Below are 5,972 nucleotides of genomic sequence, written 5' to 3'. Positions count from 1 at the left end.
CGACCCGTGCCTTTGTTGGCGGCGCTGCTCACACCCACACGCGCACTTGCCCAAGCATCGGGAAGGATAAACAGTCTCGTTGTTGGCGCTGGTAAGACACCCACATGCGCATCACACGCTCGCTTGCCCAAGCAATGGGAAGGACAAATTGTCTCATTTTTGGCGCTAGTCAGACACCCACACGCGCACCACACGCTCGCTTCCTTCTCCTCTTTTGCGAGCTTGCACGCACTTCTTGCTCGCCTCTCAAGCTTACTTCTCGTTCTCTTCTCCCTCCCTGGCTTTCTTTCACCCCCGCTTTCCTCCTCACAGAACATACCTCCCGTTTGTTTTATATCTCCAGGCCATCTTCGCGGGTGCAGTCCGCCCCAAGCTCACTCTGCCCCACTTGCGCACGGTTATCATGATGACCCATGTGCTCTCAAAAAAGGCAGGCGTCTGAGCTCACGAAATATTATTGCTGAGGAAGAATGGGGGGGGGGGCTTCAGAGCTCGTGAAAGAAATGTGTGTAAACGTGTCTATTGTAAAGAAAAAAGCTTCCCATAAGAGAGGGGATCTATCCTTTACCCTTTTCAACGCATCACATTTAAGATCCCATTAGACATGGGGATGGGGTCAATCTGAACATGCATTTTAGGAAATAACTGTCTGAGGAACTGGATGTGTGGATGCATTCATCATACCGGATTCTGAAATCCGTAACAATATCATTACATTCATATATATATATATATATATATATATATATATATATATATATATATATATATATATATATATATATATATATATATATATATATATATAAAAATAAATGTACATAAATGAACCTATATTATTATGGATTTCAGAATCTGATCTGAGTAATGTACACAACATCCAGGTTATTTCCATTCAGACAGTTATTTCCATAAATGCATGTTCAGAATAGACCCGTGCCCTTGTCCGGTGGGATTCTAACTCTTTGATGCATTGGAGAACGGTAAAGAATAGGTCCCCTTTCTTGCTTATGGGATCACCTTTTCCTCTTTGTGACATGTTAATGACGTATGTTATGTCAATTTTCATTTCTGCATGAGCGATATTCACCATTCGTGCACACGAGAGATAGCCATTAGTCCAACGGGGACTCATTCTATTCCCTTTCCATCAAGACACATTGGCTTGGAAATGGACCAATAATTTACACATTTAATTTTGATTATCATTTTACATCGGACTTTCGGGACATTTGAATCTTTGAACACACCATGACCTTTTCCTGAACGGTTCATTTTGATGGTCGGGCATGGCTGTGGTCTCGGATCATTTGCCTCAGGACCACCTTTTTCCATCGACGTTTGATGTCCAATTCGGCAGCTCCATGGACGCTGGCTGGCTCTTGGTCGAGTTGTGGAAATGGCGGCACTGCTGATACCGCACATGAAAAAGCCGAATGCCTAAACTCAGTGTTTGCAGATAATCTTTTGTCCTAAACCCATCACTTTCTCTACCCACCTTACCCAGTCGCACCCAACTGTCCCTGGACTCTGTGTCCTTTTCTTCGAACAAGGTGGAGAGCTTGCTTTCAAACCTCGACTCAGATTCTGCAACCGGTCCAGACGGCAGCAGCCCACATGTCCTCAAAGCCTGCTCTTCTGCTCTTGCTCACCCTCTCTCTGTTCTATTCACCCTCTCATTTGTTTAAGGTCATCTGCCATCTGCTTGGAAATCTGCAAACATCACTGCCCTGCATAAAAAGGTGCAAAATCAGATCCCTGCAACTACAGACCAATCAGCCTTCTCCAAATCATCAACAAGGTTATGGAATCCATCATCGCTTCAGATATGAAATCTTTCCTCTTCTCCAATGGCTTGATTTCCGATCATCAATTTGGTTTCAGATCAGGTCACTCTACCCTGGATATGCTGCTTCTGCTCTCCCAACAATGGATGGAGGTCCTCAATGCCAGACAGGAAATCCGAGCCGTATCCCTGGACATATCACGTGCTTTTGACACAGTCTGGCACCCTGCCCTACTCACAAAACTCTTCCCATGGTATCCAAGGCCATCTCCACTCATGGCTCGCAGACTTCCTCTCCTATTGCAGTCAACATGTGGCCCTAAATGGAGTTCTTTCATCCCCTCTTCCTGTCCAGGCTGGAGTTCCTCAAGGTAGCGTTCTGGGCCATTCTTTTTCTGGTTTTAATCAATGATCTCTCCGACTCTCTGGAAAATCCTCTATATCTCTTTGCTGATGACTCGACCCTCTGCCGTACCATCTGTCATCCCTCAGACCGGCAAGCAGCAGCTTCTTCGCTCACTGCAGATCTGGATAAAATCACAAACTGGTCCAACACGTGGAACATGTCTTTCAATCCAGACAAATCTCACACTCTCACTATGTCTCTTCAAAAGGACCGTTTGGAAACCCCCCATCCACTTTATCAACAATCCTCTGGAAGAAGTCTTTTCTTTCAAGCTTCTGGGTCTCACGATCTGCCATGACCTTTCCGACGAAAAGTCACATTTCCAACCTCGCCTCCAAAGCCAGTAGCCGACTGTGAATCCTCCACCTCTCATCATCCCCCATCCAAATCCTCGATCTTTTCTACCCCCGATAATCCACCCAAGCCCACTTCCTTCAATTCCCCTGCTTTCCTTCCTGAAAGTCCCTGTAATGTCCATCTTCTCTTCCCCATGTTCCCCATCCCAGATCTCCTAATGTGTCTGTTCCCCACTGTTTTGTCCCTCCCACTCCCGCCCATCTTCTCATGTCCCCCATGATGTGTGTTGTGTGTTAGGTCTCATACGACCCTCGACAAGGTATACAAAAAAAGAAGTCATAATTAGAGATATGAATTGTGAACATTTTAAGCCTAGTTTGAAGTCGATACGACCATTTTTGAGTACGTTATGACAAAAAAAAGATTCACGGTTTATAGTCGACCTTGACATTGACCTTGATTGAAGGTCAACCAAACTTAACACATCAGTAGCCAGTGCCATTGCCTAGATGGGTGCATGGTGAAAAAATCTGCACAATTGTGGACACTGTCAAACTTTTTAAAAATCTGAAAATTTGCATTTGTTTATCATTAGGGAACTTTGTTGCCATGGTAACCAGAAGTGGCTGAACCACATTTCATCATTTTTGGCATATAATAGGACACTCATACCAAGATACCACATGCCAAATTGGAAGTCAATCGGGATCGAAATGACGTTTTTAATCGCAATTTGAAATTTTTGTCCTGACCCCCCTGACATTCGACCCCCGACTGCTAAGAAGGGTGTTGGTGTGACACCCCAATGAGACATATGGTTGGATGCTGAATTGGAAGATGCACATTTTGATTCGGTTTGAAGTCGATACGACCATTCTAGCGGATGTTATTGCGAAAATAAAATTTCGGTTTTTCGGTGACCTTGACCTTTGACCTAGATTCACGAAAAACGACAAGTGTCTCAGTTGGACCATGGCCGTCGTCTGTACCCAGTTTGGTAATGATTGCTGAAAGTGTGGCTGCCACAGGCAGGGCCGGATTTAGACATGTGGTGGCCCCTGGGCACACCTTCAGTAGTGGAGGCCCACCCTACCTTAGAATACTAAAAAGGTGACAAGACATATTTACAGTCATCCATAAAGTATATTTTTCAAGAACAAAGAATCTGAACTTCTCTATAAAAAGAGAGAATGAGATGACATGAATATTTTATATCTGTTATAGATGAATATCTTATATCTGTTCCACTAACAAAAAACGACCATTCAGGCACTCACAAATACATTTTTCCTTCCAATTTTTTTTTTCATGAAATATGTGGAGGCCCCCTGGTTGTGGAGGCCCCTGGGTAACTGCCTAACTTGCCCATGCCTAAATCCGGCCCTGGCTACAGGGTAAACAAACACACAAACAGACACACACAGAATGACACACACAACCGACCAACATAATTGCCGAAATCCGAAGGATTCCGGCAATTTACAAACAAATGGTAATCACTGAAAACATGGAAGCACCCTTCATGTACGACCTCATGATCCCATCGAGCGTGAACATAGAAAACAAAGCATTGCGACCTATCACACTTATGTACAAAAAAAAAAGAAAAAAAGGCGTTGCTGATTGAGATGGTAATACCAGTGATTTTGGACAAAACGATGCAGAAGTCAAGAAAATGACCAAATACCAAGAACTCAAGAATGAAACGAAAAGATCCTGGAAGCTGAAGAATGTCAAAGTTGTACCAGTGGTAGCTGGAGATGCAAGAATGATGACAGAGAACCTCACAGAGATATTAAAACCCATCCCTGGGAATATTATTACAAATGAACTATAGTTGGCTCAGTAACGATCCTGAAGAGAGCCCTCGACACAAAACTTTGAGAACAGAAAACTTCACAGCTTGGTCCATGAATCGTGACCCCTTACCGTAATGAAGGTGGACACTGAGCTCACCCTGGGAGGACTCCATTCCACACACTGAAACTCGCATATGTAGAAACCAATCAACGACAACACAAACACACGACCATTGGGTTGCCGTTGTGACAGCGGTTGATAAAAAAAAATCATAAAAAAAAAGATAGCTCCAGCGAACTATATGCCGAGGTTGTTTGCATTGTTCAAACTAGAGGGGGAGCACTCGGGAGAGTGCAAAAACCTCAGCCGCCAATACTGCTGGGTCACTCAAGTGAACCTTATATCTTATTCATTAAATACGATGTCAACAGTGCTGACAGAGTTAGTGCTTTTCTCCAACATTTTTTTTGTGGGGGGTGGGGGGGTTGGAAATTACTTAAAACATGTAGAAATGCAAAAAAAAATTCTATTTTTTGGGGGGGGGGGGGTTGGAAAATCACTTAAAACATGAAGAAATGCAAAAAAAAAAAAATTCTTTTTCTCTAAATTTTTTTTTGGGGGGGGGGGTTCCAAAATCCAAGTCCAAAATCTAATGGCATGATCCTTGGACCATACCTAACCCCCCCCCACCAAGTTTGGTCGAAATCCGTCGAGGAGTTTTTCCGTAATACTGTTCACAAACAAACAAACAAACAAACAGAAAGGGGTGAAAACAGTAACCTCTAATCTTCGATGGCGGAGGTTAATAATCCCAGAGTACTTCACTGAATCGGGAATTTATTTTTTAATAATTTTTTTCGTTGCCCGATTTGAACGAAACTTGATATTGCGCGTCAATGTGAAGAAAAAAAAAAAATAAAAAAGGAGAAAAGAAAGTTAAATAATCTTATGTTGATTAGATCTTAAGTCAGGCAGCCGAGCGTTTAACGCTGGTGCTCGCCGACGATGACAGATTAATTAGTTTGGGAATCACCTCCCTGTCTATCTGGGTTCAGACAATGCTGGATCAATGGAAGGAAATAAGCACGGACATGTTGAAACGTCAACAAGGAATTTATTATTAAGAAAAATAAATAAACTGAAGAACTTTTGATTTCCTTGGAGTGTAAATGAATGAATTCAAATCAATCAAAATGATCTCAAACAAATTAAGAATTCAATAAGCAGTTTTTAAAAAATGGACAAAGAGCAGATGCCTTTCACTATGACTGACTTAACAATTGAACACGAGACATGGGTACTCAGCAGATCATTCAGGGGGAAAAAATAAATCCTGTCTCGGATTCCCAAGGCAGAAGTCGTTGTGCGTCTATTATAATGTCGCAAAATGTGTGAGCATGCCTTGGTCCGCTGCCAGTGCCCTGCCTCGCCGTGTACTCACCCACAAACAGGCTCGAACACCAATGGACATCACGTCGTCACCCCCAGGAACCAGGGACGCCAAAAATCAGGTACACCAGGAGCCAGGTACTGAGCAGAACCAGCAGGAATGGTCTAACCATCACCAACCACCAGGAGCTGTAAGGAGCTGTAACCATTGGGCAGGAGCTGAAAGGAACCATCAAGAGCTATCAGCAACCGTCAGGGACTGTCACCAACTGTCAAGAAGGTGGTCCATCTGTC

The sequence above is a fragment of the Eptatretus burgeri genome, chromosome 8, assembly GCF_056783735.1.
Source record: "Eptatretus burgeri isolate ZD-2024b chromosome 8, Ebu_testis_v1, whole genome shotgun sequence".
NCBI classification, from domain to species: Eukaryota; Metazoa; Chordata; class Myxini; order Myxiniformes; family Myxinidae; genus Eptatretus; species Eptatretus burgeri.
The sequence above is the reverse complement of the archived record's forward strand: the minus strand, read 5'-3'. Positions refer to the sequence as shown.